Source organism: Falco cherrug, chromosome 1 (genome assembly GCF_023634085.1).
Source record: "Falco cherrug isolate bFalChe1 chromosome 1, bFalChe1.pri, whole genome shotgun sequence".
NCBI lineage: Eukaryota > Metazoa > Chordata > Aves > Falconiformes > Falconidae > Falco > Falco cherrug.
Window position 1 is genome coordinate 104,088,593 of NC_073697.1, and position 19,010 is coordinate 104,107,602.

Genomic DNA, 19,010 nt, shown 5'->3' on the forward strand with positions numbered 1-19,010 from the left:
GTGTAACCCTATTCTTGACTGACCTGTCAGACAAAGTTTTAGGCACCAAAACTGGGGGACTTTTGACTCAATAGACCTTTGTCTATGTGCCAAAATTCTTCATTTCTCTAGAATACTGTAGAGGAATTGAGGTCTCTGGTCAAGCTTTGTTTACGACCATTTGTTCCTGCTACATTGTGTTTTAGCTTACTAGCAGGAGTTCATGATTCATATTAATGTGAAATACATGCCTGCTAATGTAAGTCATCTAACTTGTACCAAACCCAGGGTCAATACCATGACCATTATCACTAATGCTATGAGGAGAAAAGCTGCTAATGTGAACAATCTTAAAATGAATAGTCTTTTTAATAGGCCCTGATTCTGTATCTCATCCAAAAGGCAAGCACATGTTCTGATAAATTAAAAGACTGCTTAGCTCTTGTGAAAGACGTATCACAGAAGCTTGTAAATTGCATATCCAACATTAAACAGGCTTCCTTAAAAATTCTACATTAGTAACCTTTGCTTTAAATCTTCTGGCCCTTATCTGACTGCACAGGGCATTCTCTCCTATTGTACCACTCATCCATGATGCAGTGGTCGTGATCTTTGTCACTGAAAGATCTGTAGAATTAAGATCAGGAACCTTTACAGTTTAAAACAAAATAACATGCTCTCTAGCTGGAAGCTAACATGCGTTCACATCATCTGTGAATCAAGTACAGAAGGAATAAGCCGTGTATAACTGAATAGTGGGGTTACATCACTTCCCTCTTCTTAAAGCACTGAGGAAGGTAGAAATCTAGTCTAAAGAAAGCATCATGTGCCTTATTGCAAATTTTCAAGTCCCTCCTGATAAACTGAGAATTAATCTGCTACAGATAACACTTATGCCATTTCTGTCTTACAGTAATTTGTATCTAGAAGTTACTAAAATTTTTGTAATGAGTACCATAATAATAAAAATAATAGTAATAATAGCACGTTACAGTCGCTTCCTGAATTTTGTTCTTGGCTGGGGAACAGAAGTGAATGTGAGGTTTGAGGCTGGGATTTAGCTGTTCTTTGGGATTTGCAGGGATTGGCATCCCTCCTTCAGACAAAGGTTATAGGGAAAGGGGGGCAGGAAGGGGGAAGATCAATGTCAGGAAGGGACTCATGAGTGAGACTGGCAATTTAAACAGAAGAGCTTCAGTTCTGTTAATCTACCTTTATGAACCCACATTTTGCTTTATCAGTACCACTGGACTTCATCCTCCTACAGAAAAAGTCTGCCAGTTTGGTTCTGGAATTCATGACAAATACATCCTCAGGCAGGGAGAAGATCTTTTCCAGGTTCAGGAAGAAGTGAATAAAAACTTCACAACACAAATTATTTGCAGGAATTGTTTCTCAACAGTAAATGGAGCAAGTCCTGCTCTGAATTTAAGTCTAACTTAGTAAGCCTTAAAGCAAGCACCCAGAATGTTGTGGACAGAAAAACACTTACACGGCTTAACCAAGAAAAACTTACTGTGAAAAACTAATCAAGAGTTATTCAATGTGAGGAACCATAGTTTAGGAAGTTACCTCTGCTGCAGGTCCCTTGAGGCTGGAAGGATGCTGGGGATGAACAGCTGTGTTTCTCCCCTTCCTGTGTTTCCCAGGCTACTGTGTGTGTCACGGTACCCTGCTAGTCGTATGGGTTTTCAGAAAAGGCATGATAGGTAGATGTAAAACCTGTACTCAAAGTATTGTCTGACTTACATTGCCTGGCTTTACCTTAACCTATGCAGACTTGTGTCTTTCTCTTGTTGTTAGAACATGCCAGTATATTTTATGAGTGGGGTAACTTTCTGTCTGGGTGGATTTTTTTTTTTTTCAGTTCTGTTAGAATCCATGAAAGATAGCTAAAGGAAACTTTGGATCTTGCTGTCTGCCCCAGTAGCTCTATTGTTATGTTAGTTAGAAATGAGACTAATTGAAACCTATGTCAATTTAATTCTTAATGAGATGCCCTGTGTGGCTGATTATTTTTAATAGTTTCTTTATGATCCTCTGGGAAAATTTAATTTCTTAACTACATTTATAGGAAAAGGTTTTCATGTGAGCAGCAAGAATTGGAAGGATTTGAGTCCTGAATCTGAAAAATTAGGGTTTTTTTAAGCTAAAGTAATTTTATTCTGATGGTGATCTCATAGTTAATCTTAGTGGTTGTTTTCTGAACCCACAACAGTGTTTTTCTAAGATTCTGAGGTGGGTCTTGCTAAACATTAATCATTACACAGCCTCTTTACTTTTCATTAGTGCCAAACAAAACCTAGCTCTAAGCTGTAGAGACTCACAGAATCATCAGTGCTTGGGCAGAGAGGCAATAGGTTTTCATCTTCTGCTCTATATATCTCTTAAAGACTGTACAAGCTTTGGCAAGCTAATTTGTCATGGGGGTTTTCATCTGAATTTACCTGAGGATTTAACTGAGGTAGAACCAAAGTAGTGGGAACCAGGTGTATCTCCAGGGGAGCAGTGCTAACAAATACACAGCACCCCAATTCAGCAAACTGCCCAAGTCAACTAATGCTACTAGGAAACTAGGCTAGCTTGCCCCTCACCGGCGAGATGATGCACATACCCCATTTCACAATGGTATCAGAGGCTGCCATGGCAATCTTAATATAAAATCAGATTGGATGTAGAACAAATCCAACTTTTTTCCATTCAGTCAAGAAGGATTATGGACTAGGTTTGGATATTTTCCAGATCCCTTGAACTCTACCTTACTTTGTCAAGAGTCTCATTGATTTGAAAGCAAAGAGATTATTCCGATTAATCCCTATGAAATCTGTTCTTTCATCCAAACAGCACATTCCTAGGGGAGGTTCATGGGGGTCCTTTTCAGGCAGGCTTGCTTGACACGCAGGAAATGCATAAAATCTGCATAGGTGTGCTTAACGAGTCATGATTTTTGCATGTCAGCAGTAAAATAATGGATAATACACATAATCTTTGCACATCATCAGAATCTCAGTGTCAGGATGATTGTCAGGACTCTAGGATGCCAGTCCAGGATTTCCTGCTGCCTACCTAGGTAGTCTGGTAGTGATTTCCACAATCTTACTTAATTGATTTAGAAGCACAGGAAAGTTACCTTCACTATCCATCCCTTCCACCCAGCCTTGCAGCTTGAGACGGTGTGAAACCCTCCCTGACACGTGGACGTGGTGTGAGTACACCCTGTCTGTTACACTGTGGGCAGCAGCTGTATGCTTTGCAGGGCTCTTCTCTGCATGTTCTGATTTGTAAGATCTATCCTCAATTCCAAGGCTTAAGACAGGCTTTAGTGCTTAGAAAAGACATGCAAGAAAATACTTGCTTGATTGGCAAATGTGCAAGAATTGGGATCACTTTCCAATGGGAACTTTGTTACATGGAGAAAACCTATGCCTACCTCCTTTTTTTCGTGCAAGTTAGCCAAAAATATTTGCATCTACAGCAAATATCTGTACACTCAAGACACATGGATAAGGTAATTTTTTTAAATTTTTTTTTTTTTGCTGTTAATCATGCATGTGGTTAGATCTTGATCTAGATTCCACTTTATCAACAGAAAATTCACTTACTCAACAAAGAAGTATATCTGTATGAAACTATTCTTTGCATGCTCCTATCTTTCTGCAGATATGGCTTTTTTTATTGCTGTTTTGTTTAATTAGTCATCTCTGATGTTTTTAAATAAAGTTTTTAAAAAACCTAAATTTGGTGCAAAACTTGAATGGTCAGCTGTTCAGTAGCTGGTCTCTCTTTGTAAGTTGTGCTGACATAGCCTCTATAGATCCATTGTGCTTGGACAGATGGTGTTTATGTTCCTGATTAAATAAAGAATATGAATGACTGAAGGATGAGTGGAATGGAATGAAGAATGAGTGGCTGAGGGAACTGGGGGTGTTTAGCCTGGAGAGGAGGGGGCTCAGGGGGAGCCTTATTGCTCTCTACTACTACCTGAGAGAAGGGTGTAGGCAGGTGGGGTTGGTCTCTTCTCCCAGATAACAAGCACCAGGACAAGAGGAAATGGCCTCAAGTTACACCAGGGGAGGTTTAGATTGGATGTTGGGGAAAATGTCTTAACTGAAAGAGTGCTTAAGCATTGGAACAGGCTGATCAAGGAGGTGGTGGTATCACCATCCCTGGAGGCCTTTAAAAAACATACAGATGCAGTGCCTGGGGACATGCTTTAGTGGTGGGCTTGGCAGTCTAGGGTTAATGGTTGGACTTGATGATTTTAAAGGTCTTTTCCAACCTAAATGATTCTAGGATTCTATGACTTCAGCTCTTCTATAAGGAAAAAGCTCGATTTTGAGTTTGTTTGTTAGTGCACTGGCATCCGATAAAATATATATATATTGTGTGACAGATTTCAGGAAAAAAAGTGAAGAAAAAAACAGAGGCTTTTTTCCCTCCAGTTCATTGCTATCCAGGACCCTAAGATCCATGTGAAGTTTTTTACATAATGTTTTGGAAGTTTATTTTCCTTTCAGAGTTAGAGCTTAAGTGCAGTTGACTTTCTGTGCATGTGGTTTTCTGAAATTAAGTGATCACAGGTTAAATGCAGTCAATGTTGCGTGTGCAGATTGTGGTTTTTTGATGACAACCACTGTGGCACCTTTTATCTCTAAGTGGCATACAAGCTTTTTTTGACAAGCATGTTATACAAATTGCAGAAAGGGAAGCACAGTCTTGGGGTTGAGTATTGTTCAAAGTATTTCTGTCGACTGTCCTTTTAATTAACTGAAAATGTATTGAAGGACTGTATTGCCCTTTTTGGAGAGGGAGTTAATCAACTTTCCTGTATGTGTGTATTCTGGAAGGAGAACTATTTAAATGCAAAGGTTTAGGCAAACATATTCTCAACTGGCTCTTGATTTGTTAGGCTCATAAAAGTAGGTGGGGAACTGGAGCTAGGCTTGGTTGAGTTGCATGGGTTTTGCATGCTTTTTGCTTTCTGATGCAGCAGGAGCAGCAGCTTCCTATCATCCTCTTGCTGTCTGTAGGCACCTGATAAGGAGGAAGAAGCACTACCAGATAAGAAGATGGAAACTGCCAGAGTTTTCAGCCTTGAGCATTTGAAGGGGCTGCTGAGTCTTACACTGAAAATCGAGTGCTATTTTCTTGTAATACCCTGTTGGAGAGGGAGAGCGTTGGGAACGTGATGCTTCTCTCTATTTCTTAGTGTGGTTCCTTGTACAAAATACTAAAGTAAATCTTGAGTCTTATTATATGTTAAGCTTAGGCCTCTTATGACCCAGACTGAAAACTATGTAGTCTCCTATAATTTGCTAAGAGATTAAGTTGTCTGAGTATTTAGCTTGTTACAGTTATTTTTTAGAATAAGAAAGTCCCTGGCTGAGTGCAAAGCAAATGGGCAATCTCCCAATAAAGTTTTACTGTGTACAGTCAGGAATAGTAGATTTGGGCTATGAAGTCCCAGTGTCTGCTCCGCTGTTAGCGTTTGCTGACCACCAGAAGGAGGGTGTCAGGACAGTCCCTGGTTAAACAAGGTACGGTACAATAAGATATACATACACTATGCTTCTGTGTTTTGAAGGACAAAGAGCAAAGGAAAGTCAATAAGCAATCTGTCCTCTCACTGTTTGGCATGTTACAGGAGAGATTAATTGCTTGTTTTCCTTTTTAATTCAGTCTGTTAAGGGATACTCAGTTAAACTTGGTAGAGGCTACAAGGCCCAAGTTCAGTGTAACAAAATATTAAAACATCAATGAGGCCTATAATCCTTTTCAGAAATGCCTGCTTGATGATGTTATTTGTAAGCTTCAAAAAATTGTTAGGTCAGCAGACGGTTATGTAGCCGGTTCTTTTTACTGCCGGCAGTTACTATCAGTCTATCTGTATAGATATGATCCGCTCACAGAGGCGTGAGAACCTGTACTAGCTCAGGGGTAATTATTTTCCACAGGCCAGAATAAACAGCTTGTTATACTACATAGCACAAATACAAGGATACCAAATATTCTTAGTTCTTCCTTCTGTTTCCTCTGTATTGTCTCCAAACCTCCAGTGGAGGAAATAGAAGTGTAGGCATTTCTCAGCCTGGGCCAAGCACTGCCAGTGTAAGACAAGCATTGCAGATGGCAAAAATAGTCTCAGGCTTCTGGAACTGTGCCCGAGCTCTGATAGGGGTGGACAGGTGATGATGTGTCTGGCTGATATTTCTGGGATAGGCCCTGAGCTGAATAAACTTTAATCAATACACTGATTTCTTTACTCATGTCATGAGGAGAACATTTATCTGAGGTTCTGCTGCAGTTTACTTAAACCAGAACAAATGCCCATTTTCTGCTTTTAAATTAAATGAAAAACAAATTGGGGACAGGCCCATCAGAGGATATGGCTATGCTATTTATGTCTAGAAGCTGAGGTAGTAGTGTTTCATTGCTTTAATACATTTTGGTGTGAGAACAGGCTTCTCCTTTCCCTGATTTCAGAGAGGAAACACAGTTTCTGCCTCTTTAAAAATATATTAATCAGTTTATTGGTGAATGCATTGATGAAAACTGTCTCTACAGTAGTTAACTGCCATGAAGGAGATTTCATCACCTATTTTGAAATTTTGATTATGCATTTCTATTGCATGTTGAAGAAAAAAAACAAAGACAAAAAGTATACGTGAGTACCAATTGAGAGGTGCCATGAATCATCTTTGCAGAGTGATAAGAATGCTGTAATCGCATTATTTCTAAGAGTAAGTCTGCCATTTTACTTCACGGCCCTGCTCTGTAAGTGTCTTATGCTCTTTAAGTTTACTTGGGGATGACAGCAACATTAATGTCACAGATAAATAGTTACATCTATCAAATCATATAGAAAGCAATAAAGAAAAGAAGTTATCACTGTTTTTTCCCCAAAGACAAGAGCAGCTTGGCAAATTCAAGGTCAGGCATGAGACTGGCTAGACGACGAGTGACTCAGTTGCTTGAGAAGGGGATGTTTGCTGCAGTGCCCAAGTTCAGATCATGTAGTTGGAGTCATCTGTCTTTTGGAGGCCTCCTGAAAAACCATAGTGAGGCCAAGGTCACTGAAAAGTACTTGGATAATAGATGTTTTCTCCATAGTAAAGGGCAGGGAATTGCTGAATAGGACAATTAATGGACACTATCTGGGAGCAGGAAGATGAGAGGGGAGGGTCAGGTGAGCTTTTCTCAACAGAAAGTTTAAGTGTCCTTTCATGGTAAAGGTACTTTCAATGCTGAATGGTACAAGGCACGAAAAGGGGAAAAAGTCTTTCAAACTAAATCAGCTGCATCAGACTAGGTACAAATCTTCTGTTACATTGGCCATGTGTGCTCTATTAACATGCTTCATTTTCTTAGTTAGCCAGACTTGGAAACTGCAAGTTCCATTGAAGATAACACATGCTTAGATGTGTCTGATATATTTTGAAAATCAAACCAACACCTCCAAAAATAATACAACTACTAACTTAGCTTCCGTACAATGGGAAACACACAATTGGGGTAGTTTCTGAGCATGCTTGTAATTACTGCTATCTTTAACTTTTAATTTTTTCCATTTTTAAATGTGTTATCTTGAACATCTGCAATGAAGAAATTTGGGATTTGCAAATAACAGAAACCAACGAGACCGAAGGATAGAGAAGCTCATTAAAAAACAATGTGCACTACTGCACTGTCATATGGTCTGATTTCTAAGAATTACTAACATGCTCAAATGAAACTGAGAATCCCAGATTTTCTGGGCATTGTAAAAAATATGCTGGTTATGGTTTTGCTGAAGCCTGATTCTTCAGTCCCAATATACATTTGAAGGTTCATGCAATGAAATCTGTGGAAGAGAAAGAGCGCAAAATACATTCTTGCTCTTACCTACTATTGTTTTTTGTGGCCATTTCACAACTGTTCCCTTAAAAAGCAAAGTTACAGAAATGGGCATACTTTTATGCCAGGGAAAGCTCTTCGTGGCTTAGTTGCTGCAGAATTAACTCTTCTAGCATAGCTATCCAGTTTTCACTCCTTGATCTAAAATTAATGTGACTTTTATTTTGCAGGAGTTTGTCGAGCTGCTCTGAATAACTAAACTGCACTGAAAGGAGTGTTGTGAAATAGTTATTCTGTAGTAAATATGTAGCTGTTTCCCCTACATATAGAAAAGCTTAATTGCCTTCAGCATCCAAGCAGCTCTGGATATAAATCAACATATTTCATTCTTGAAATTCTACAAAACTGAATTTGAAAATCCAGCTGAGTTATACATTTTAAAAGTATCCTCAGTCTTTAAGGAACTTAAATTAGAAAAAAGGCATGTTAAAAAACATTAGTGAAAACTATTTATAAGCAAAATTTAAACAAAAATAAAAAGCCAAAACTGTGATGAAGCATACAATCTAGAAATCTTCTGTATTAGATACCAGATAATATTCTTTAAGTACTTCAAACCCCTTTTGCATCTTTCTGTCCCAGCATATACGCACTGGTTTCTAATGAAATACGATCCTAGTAAATCCTGGGTTTATGATGCATTGAGAGCAATCCCAAGCATCCCATTTTTGAGGGGTTTATGTTAAGCCTTCTGGAAGATATTTGTTGTCTTTCATTGCCACCTTCAAAAATAACTTCTCAATCTGTTGAGGCCAGTATTCCTCTGACCGCTTTTAAGCACATGCTTCAGTTCATGTGTTCAACAGAGCCTTCAAGCACATGCTAAGTTCCTTTAATATCAGGAAGACTTTAAGAAGGGGTTAATGGTAAGCATATGCTTAAGCACTCTGGTAGATGAGTGCAGATGACTACTACTGTCACAGTTTTAGACATCAGCTCTGTTAGTTGTACGTAGCATTTCTTGGCCAGATGCTTCTGCTAATCCATTCGAGTGGCAGGAGAACCGCCTATGTGTGGAGTCCTGAGCCATAGCTAGGAACTAAGCAGTTCGTAATACCAGTTCAAGCTAAGATGCTAAGTGGTGATGTGCAGCTGCTCTGGAGCCAGCACACAGGTAATACTGCTGGAAAGCTCCAGGGAGGACAGCAGGGACAGTCACATCTTGTGACAGTCCAGAGGAGGGCCATGAAGATGATCAGAGGGCTGGAGCACCTCTCCTAAGAAAACAGGCTGAGAGAGATGGGGTCATTCAGCCTGGAGAAGAGAAGGCTCCAAGGACACCTTCTAGCCGCCTTTCCATACTTCAAGAGTGCTTACAAGAAAGATGGGGACAGACTTTTCTAGTAGGGTCTGTAGCAATAGGACAAGGGGGAAGGACTTTAAACTAAAAGGGGGTAGATTTAGATTAGATATAAGGAAGTTCTTCACTGTGTGGCTGGTGAGGCACTGACACAGGTCGCCCAGAGCAGCTGTGGGTGCCCCATCCCTGGCACTGTCCAGGGCCAGGCTGGATGGGGCCTGGAGCAACCTGGTCTTGTGGAAGGTGTCCCAGCCATGGCAGGAGGATTGGAACTAAATGATCTTTAAGGTCTCTTCCAACCCAAACCATTCTATGATTCTGTGATCTTCCCTGGCCTTGGTCTGACGGGCAGTGCTCACCTTCTAAAGCTCTTGGCATTTCTTGGCTTGTGCCTCTGGTGCCTCCTTTCTATTGCCAGCAAGAGAGCACACAATTCAGTTTGGTGCCTGTGTTTTTGGTTTTGGGGAAGCTCATCCTACATGGAAAAAACCTATTTGTTTAAAATGGCCTGTAATGAAAGATGACTGCAATAATTGCAGGCTGTAAAATTTGCACATTTAAAGGTTAATTCATGTACTGCATTCAGACACAGCCAAATATCCAGGACAGATGATTATGTTTTTAAAAAGCGACTGGTTATTACAAAACAAACAGGTGAATAGTGATGAAACAGCAAAAGTCCACCAGATTCCAGTACTATAAAAATGTCAATGACATACAGTAGGGAACCTCATGCCAGTTTAACTAGTGCTTTTCTTGTAGAAAGTGACAGAAACAAGACTGTGCAGCATAAGGCTCAGGATCTAACAGCATGCTGACACCAAAACAGGGGTTCAAATCAGCTCCCTATGTCTGAGCTCACTCTTTTTTTCTGGATGTGAAACTTGTGTCGTAGCCTGATAAAGTAGAATATGGACAAGTGAAACCATTAGATGCGTGTCCAGAATGGTTGTTCGACAGCACTTCCTCAAGGCCTGCGATCAGAGAAGAGGGCTGTATGTACAAAACAACATGTAACACACCATGGGGAGGGAACAAGTTTCTTGCAAATGTGTACACATGTGTCTATGTGCAGAATGTATCTGAAACGCTGACCTTTTCATTCTCCCTATAAAGTACTGGCAGTACTAGCTTATTCATTTCCTTTTTTGCTGTTGGCTGTGTGAGCTTGCAGCGGTGTGGCCTGGCTGCTACTTTGTAGTTTATGCTCTGAGAGCCAGATATTGGTCCCAGTGAAATTGAGTTGTGTCCTGCAAGGGAGGGGTAACCTCTCTGAGGAAGATTACAATTTGGCCTTGATAGTATCCAGCAGATTTAGCCAGCAACATAAAAATCATGCCAGAGCTCTGTATTTCCTTCTAAACATGGCTCTCAGTAGGATTAGTTGGTGGAACATGCATTCGTTTTTATATTTGTTACATTATATAATCTTCACAGAGAATTTTTTAAAACCAGATACTGCATTTACACAGATCTTGTGTACATCACTTAGAAAGATAATATTACGCTTTGCAGCTACATGAAGTTGAATGCAGAGATAGGGAAGTGACCTGGCTGGCTGTTCACTGAGCAGAGTGTTTCCCTGTGAATACTGGCTGTGGTCAACACCGGGTTTCTGTTGACGGGAGTATGTGGTGTGGGATACATGCTTTCTGCAGGAGGGAAAAGGAAAGCTATTTGGTCTTCAGCTTTCCAGTTAACTGTGTTTCTTTGTGTTTAATGTATCTTGGTTTTGTTATCTCCACCGTCTTTTCAGCAGTAGAATTCACTCCCTTTGTCTCGATCTAGATTATTGCCTTTCAGTGTTTGATGAAAGGAGCCTCAGGCCCCAGGCAAATGGGAGGAGAGGCAAGATTGGAAGCAATGGGATGAGTGATTAGTCAATGATCTTGGATTTATTGGGGGCCAATCCTGCCTTATCTTTCTGTGGACTGCTTACAAGTATTCAGCAGCTCCTGCTGGGCTTGGAGAAAACTGCAGTGACCCTCTGCAGGCAAATGCTGTGATCTGTCTTGGAAGAGAGGTATTTATGCATAACTGTTAATACCAAAAAGACACCAAACCTGTGATTCTTAGTCTCACCAAAGTCTTCCAATGCTGCTAACATCTATCAGAAAAAGGTTGAGTGTTTGCCTTGTGCAGCATCTCTGTTGACCCTCCTACATTCCTACTTGCATCTTTCCAAAACGGATTCGCTTCATGGAGTGGTATGTTTGGACCCAAAATAGTAATTTGCGTTAGCGTTAGTAGAAAGAAACACCATGTGGTTATGGAGGAAAACACATGCTTTTAATTTTTAGCAGTATCTTGTAACGTTCTCTTGTTGCAGAAATCATCACAACGTTGGTTCTTCTTTGGGTTTTTTTGTTGGCTTTTTTTGCCCAATAAAAATTTTTTTGGGGGTGCGAGGGGGGAATCTGGCTTGCTCCAATTTGAGTGGTGTTAGAAACAGTTATTTCTTTTATTGTGAGCAGATAAATAATGGGTTTTTTCATTGCTGCTTTATAGAAATAATGTCTTCAAGGCCTGACCCTAAGGAATGCTAAACTTCTACTTTCAGTATGACTAGGCATGTAACTGTTTCTTAATAGTGTATTCCTACTGTGTTTTCTTAGACAAAACGTAAGCAGATCATGGAAGCAAATGTATTCTGCTGTGCTGTGGCCTTAGGTGTCTAATCCATCCACTTCATGCACTCACGCATGCTTTCTTTTCTTCCCTTACCTTTTTAATGAACAGTAACACAGCAGACTATAATATGTAGCCCCTTGTCTGTTCTGAGGTATAAAGCTGAAAAGAATCTTATTTGCAAGGTATGCTAGCTGTGGAAGAGATGAAAAAGATGTCTCTTCAGAGATGAATGGAGGTTATAAACACGAGATTTGAAAGGCATCCTTGATGAAACTTCTTGACTTAGACATATAGGTGGATCTTTTAAATATGTTCAACTCATTGTCATCTGATCATACAAGCTTCTGTTCAACAATGAGCTGCAGAAGTGACCCTTTGGAACCTATATTAATGTTCATCTGGCAAAGTCTTGGAATTTCATGATCATACAGTTGTTATGAATATGTTTTTCTTTTCCTTCCCTACTCATCTATTAATGGCGTCTGTATTCTGAGAAGATCTTTCAAGATAATTTGCTGCTGCAAAATGAGAAGTGATCGAAGTCTGCAAACCTGTATTGAGAGAGTTTAAGCCATGTAGAAAGACTTCTATCTACCTGCTTGAAGAAGGAACATATGAGTGCAGGAGTGAGTAAGAAATTGTACATTTGCGTGCTGGTTGTGGATTTGAAACTTGCAGGAGTGGGAAGGGAAGAAACTAAACTGCAATACTGACACTTGGACATTGCAATTAGGTCTGGCTTATTCTCTTGCACAAAACGTTACAATTTTACAATTTTCCAAGTCATTGGCATAAGCATGGAAAATAGACGGTATAATGTATTGTTAAATCAGCTTTAGTGGAAACTTCTCATCATGAAGATGTAATTGAAGCTATTATTTTCATGGTAGCTTAGTGTTATAATGGCAGCATACTCCACTGATGAGTGGAATCTCAAGATTCAGAGCATGCTCCCTGCTCACATACTTAAGAAAAGAACATAACTTCAGATACAGCCATGCTCTAAAGAATGAATTAACTCACTCAGCATATATCATCAATACAGATGCAGAACAGGATAATGTGGAATGGGTAAAGCCACTTAATGCACTCTTCTTGTCTTCCTTGTTGAAGAGCATGCAAAAGGATATTGGAGTGACAAGTGAAAATAAAGCAACCTCCTTTGTTTTGGCCTGATTTGTCAAGGGCATGGGGATTGCATTGTTCTGTTGTCGTGTTGAGAGGAACGCTTTCTTCGTACTTCCTTTGAGGTTACCAGAGTGACTCATGAAGGAGAAGTACCCAGGTGGCTTTGAGCACATACCTGTCTCTAGCACTCTTCAGCACACTTGCACAGTAATTCCAGGCTTATAGATAGTAAAAGGATGTTCCTTCTTGAGAGGTTATTGGAAGGAATTAATCAAGAATTTCTTATTGAAATGTCTGTGTTGTAAAATGATGATTCATTAAAATCAAACCTTTTTTCGGGAGAGGATTTGTTCTGAGACTATCCTATCACATTTTGTCTTTTTAAATCATTTTTACAGGAAAGGTTTTGACATTGTAGAAATGTCTGCTTTGAGCAATTTCTTTTATAAACTGTACTAGTTCAAACACATAAATGGAAGCTTAAATTGAAAAAGATAAGACAAAATGAGTAGTTGCAATAAAAAAATTAAGTTGAATTTTTTCATTCTAATTTAAATGAGGAAAATATTTTTTAAATGCCACATTTGTATTGGCTGGAAGAGTGTTTCTCATTCTATTCTAAAAAATCAAGAGATGGGAAAATATCTGGTTGAAAATAAGTAAACAGAACAAAATATAATCTAATTTCTGCTCTTTGTAAAGGGTAGAGGCTCTTTAACACCTGGTATCCGTATGTTAGCATATGATGTTATAGTTTACCATGCAGAGGACCATAAGAGTCCCAACTAGTGTTTGCCCTCACTGTGTTTCTGTTCATGTATGACCTTTAAAAGCAAATTCTGCACACCTCAGTCAAAACCCCATGAGAATTCCAACTTTGTAAAGATCGCAGGTTCAGTACTAAGGATTGCTTGCTGCTACTCTGCAGTAAATCTGTATTTCTCGTCCTATTTCAGATGCAGCTGTTGCACAAAGTGACGAATTAGCATAGCAGGAACCAGGCCCTAGATTAGTGAGGATACCATAAGAACATACTGGGTTAACAAGCAAGTCATTTGTACATCAGTAAAATGTGGTACAAGAAAGCACAGAGTAACAACAGAAAGACATCAGTCTTTAAATCTCTTAAAATTGTTTCCACCCATCATACTGGTAGTTAGAGAATAAGCCTGAAAATCAGAGCTGGTGTAAGTTAGTGCTATCCCAGCAAAGTGTGGGGGAGTTGTACTATTCCATACTAGCTTTCAAAGAGGGACTTGCAGAAAAATGGCCATAATATGGAAGTGGCAATGTTATCCTGACAGCCTAAATTTGTTGCACCTGCTGTTGGAGCAGATACAACTGGATGTAGTATAAGCCATGCAATGTCTGGGAGGCAGCCTGCATTTGGTTTTTTCAATACTTTAGCAATGCTGTTCTCTCCAGAAAGACTCGGGGGTGTGGGGGTGGTGCAGGGGGGGAGCAGGGCATGGCGTGGCCCGAGGGAATCAAGATAGTAATTTCGATCAGAAGTTCTTTTCTGAGTGACAAAAATGAAAAAAAACCCCACCCAACACTCTAGCTTTGCAGCAGTGGTGAAAACATGGTGCTTCTCCTCATTATCAAGCCATCTTTGTACAGACAATTTGAATCTGTGGCAAGTCTGCATTACTAGCAAGATACCTTTCTGATAAAGAATCTTTGCCTCTGTGCTGGACAACAGTGTAACAGTAATGCTCTTCCTACCTATCAGATGAAGCCTTCTGTGATCAGCTGGTTGATGCATATCTTCTAATTTGTCATTGATGTTTCTGTGTTTACAAGGAAGTGTTTAGGCTGAAAGTTGGGAAGAAACAGACTTAAAAGGCTGCAAATATGTGTCTGTGATTCTAAATACAGAGATGACAAATGTGCCAAAATCTGATTTTTGAAGTGTGACTGAATCAAGCCTTACAGGATTATATTATGGGTGTTTCTCCTACCAGTAGTCAAAAAGCTATAGCCAAGCTATAACTTCCTGTGAAACTTCTAAGTATTTAGACTGGATTTTCTAAGCAAGTTGGACACTTACATTTGCAGGAAAAAAAATCTTGTGAAGCAAAAGGAAGAAAGTATAATACATCAGTTATTGGCATCAGTCAGACATTCAACATCTGCATTTTAGGACTATAATCCTTTTTTGGTATTTGGGGTGATAATTTGTTACTTTTTTCTAGATGTACCTTTATAAGATCCACAATAGTACGAAAGATGGGTGTGTACTGACTGCTAATTGAATCATGGCCACCTTGTCTGTCAGATGCAGTCATGTGGATGCTGGAAGTCAATATCCTAACAGAAGCTGTGACATGGGAGCAATCTTTGTGCTACTTACTGTTTTGGTCGCAGCAGATTTCCATTGACCCATGCTTTGGCAAATAGCCCCTCCCTCTCACCAAGTGGCTTTTGAATTTCCTTGGCCTTTTCTAGCCCTTGAGTTTTACAGCTCAAAAACCTGATGGGCAAACACAGCCTGGGACCAAAGTGTCTCTACTAACCTCTATTTTGATAATTGCTTGGGAAGATTTGATGGCACAGCAGCGTGCTTTAACTCTTCTCGACTCTCTGTATATGGCTCATGCACGAGTCATTGTTGGTTTCTCCCTGGGCAGTTTCCTCCAGAGCGGCTTATACATCAGCAAACCCTGAAGTGCAAGGCATTATCACTTTTTGCCACAATGATTGTGTACAGCAAATGAGGGACATAAAAATGTCAGTCACGTAGTACTGATCCACAAATAAAGCTTATTTTGGACCAAGAAAAGGACTTAAGGTGAGATAATGCCATGGGTTTTTAAATGGCTGTGGTTTGGTTCAGCTTTTAATCCTAACTGCATACTTGTATCAAGGTGGCTGTGGGCCTACAGCTTGTTTGTGTTCATTGTTGCTTGGAACCTCAACTAACTTACACTCAACTGTATGCCAGCAAGCAGTGTCTGCAAGACCTTGTCTTCATCCTGTTTTCATGGCTTCCAAAAAAATTCAACAAAAATTATTCTTAAATGGCATATTTTATAGCTAGGCACATAAATATATTCAGAAGGTAATTCATTTGGTTTTGTCCAAGTTTGGTAGTGACTTGAAGCTAGTTGATGATGATGCCTTGAAAACACAGAATCAGGATGAGGCACAGTTCTCTTTGGATTCAGGACAACTACAGTGAAACACACATCACCTGCCTTTGGCAGAGACACCACAGAGCGGCACACCAAGTTCCTCAGCCCCGAGCACATGCAGCAACAGCTGGGGATACAGCCGCCAGTACGGACGAATGCACACTGAAGTTGGGCTAAGAATTTGCCAAGCAGCTGAGCTGTTTTAAGAGTCCGTGTCATCTATGGGGCCAGAGGTGTTTGGGAAGGGAGCTAAACGATGCAGTTGCTTATGACAGCATAGGATGAGATTCAAGAACCAGAAAGGGTCTTTAAGTTTTCTATCTGGGCTAAAATACCTCAACATCCTGCAGTTAGATTCAAACAAAATTTTACTGCAGCCACGTAGCTTAAGCAGAGGATCTGGCATTTTTAGACATATTTTTAGGGCTCTTAAATGTCATTAGAAAATGCTGTTCCCCTAGTTGGGGAGCCCAGCTTGCACCTTGTTCCACTGATTTAGTGAAATGGTGCTGGCAACTACCATGGAAGTATGAATGCAAGGGGAGTCAGCCTCGGGCTGAAGGGTAGAGAGCGAGGCAGGATTTCTTTCATTTTAAGTCTAATGCTTAATCTTTCTAAACGTAGCACGCTCACACAGAGTTACAAGGTTTTGTTCTTGTTTGTTTAGTTTTCTTTAGCCAAAATAATTATCAAGTCCCTAGTATGAGCGCAATGATATAATTTGTGTTAAAACTAGAGAGTGGGAACAGAGTGCTGTTTCATGAAAAGTTTAATGCTTTTGTCTTTTTGTTTGTTCTCTTAAAAAAGAAAACCAAAGCACCTAAGTCAGTTTTTTTAAGAAAGATACTGAGATGGGAACCAGCCCCCTTCCCATATGGTAGTAGCCCAGTGGGAAAGGTCAGGTTCAAACACCTCTTCTAAATCTGGCCTTTCACACTAAAGAGGTTCCCTTTCTGCTTTGTGTTTGTAGGTCTGTCTATTCATCCGTCATATATGTCATATACCTGCAGTATATGGACAGTGCAGAACTCCAGAAGGAATGCTGTTATCTGCCTGGTCTTGCCAAGCAATTGCACTGTGAGCACAAGAACTCTTCCCAGCTAATGTTTCATTGAAGCTGAAGTTTTTTCCACAGAAAGCTTTGGTTTCAACGAATCAGCACTTTCCAGCAGAGAAGTCTTTTGCCAAAGAAATTCCCCAAATATTTAGTTGTGGTTGTGGTAGCTCCTCAGTAGGGGGAGTTCTGGTATGCTTAGTTATAGGTTCATGTCCAAGAATTTGGAGAACAACATAAAGTGCTTCCATGAGTGCGGTTGATATATGAGGAAGGAATAAAAGCCTCTAGGACTTCTGCTCTTCCTTAGGCTTCGTTATCTCCTGCTCTTCTTTTAACATGTTCCAAAGTTACAGATACTGTGTACTAGTTTATTCCATTATCATTTCCTCTTGGGACAAATTATTCCAGCGCAGACACCTTTCTGTCATTCAACCTACTGCAGGCAAAAGCAGTGAAATATTCTGGTGAATATATTGCCTTACCTTCAACTCATCTATTTGTTCTGCAAACATGTGGACTCATATAGTGTTATCTCTGACTCAGAAGTTTATCCCATTACTAGCTCTGCCCAAGAAGCAGATCACAAAAGCACTGCCTACTCACTCCACTTAAAGAGTAAGAAATTAATTTGCATTACATGGGAAGAGAGGTAAGGAAGACTCTAGTTAATGCCAAGAACTGAGAAGGCTTAGTCTTCAGGTAACAAGCAGATTAGGAAGCAGGTAACTGTCTGGAGTCTCCATTCGTGATGTAACACTTTTTTTTTTTTCTTTCCTTCTCTGCGTTCTGCTAGTTATGAACAGCAATGCAAAAAAAACCCCCAACAACCTAAGAGCAATTTATTGCAGGGCTTTTTCTCTAGGCCTACATTTCCCCACTTGTGAAAACAAGCCACTACAAAAAAGATCAGGTGCCAGTTCAGAAAATGGCTTTCACTGTCCATCCACCCGACTGCCAGATCTCCCTCTCTCCTCCCAGCCAGAGCTGTCCTCCTGTTTGTTTGTCAGGCCTCTCATACAGTAAGAAGCATAGGTTTTCTGTACATGGTATTTATTGCATCTCCACTTCTCCCCACCCATCCCCCTCTGCATTCTCTACCCTCCCTCCTTGTTAGACATGATTACATGTTGTTTGGCCTCATTCCATTTAGGTTACTTTGCTGTATCATCCTGAATTTGTGCGTAGCATTAACAGCTCCAAAGATCTCCTAGTCTGAACCAAATGATAGAGTAGGCAGAGTTCATTAAAATAAATAACAGCATAGCATGAAACACAGCCCTGAAGTAATCAAAACTGAAATTTGAAAAAGTGGCTCTGAGTGTAAAGAAGTCTGTTACATGCTGTCTGATACAGGCAGAAATGGGGTCTTGAAAACAGCCAGTTTTATATGCTCTATTTAAACCTGTCAGCTCTCCAGACAAAGACATGGGTGGTTATAGCATGAGGAGAGAAAGCAGTTGGGAGGGGAATATGTGTGACCGTATTATAGAACCTCATGCCTGAATTTCTCCCTTGATTCCCCAAAGCTGGAACATTCTTCGTGTTGTTGTTGCTGTTGTTTTTATTGGGGCCAGTGGCAGAGGAAAGCCATGATTTAAGCCTAGGAGTGGAAATGTTTTATTTAAAGCAAACTTTCTATGCAGTTAAATGCAGTTGACTCTGCCTCCTTCCACTTGCTCCCCTGTGTGTCTCGCTGTCCCATTTCTTTAGTCTGTTTGTTTTCAGTGTTTGTAATGTTCCATTTTAAAATATCTCAGTGGTTTTTCCCCTGCTGTCTTAAAGAGTCTTTGTTCCTCAATTCAGCTTTAGTTCCTCAGGGCGCTCAGATTATTACTACTAAAATTTTGCTCTTAAAATAAAGGCTCAGGGTCTACAGAGTGGTTTAGAA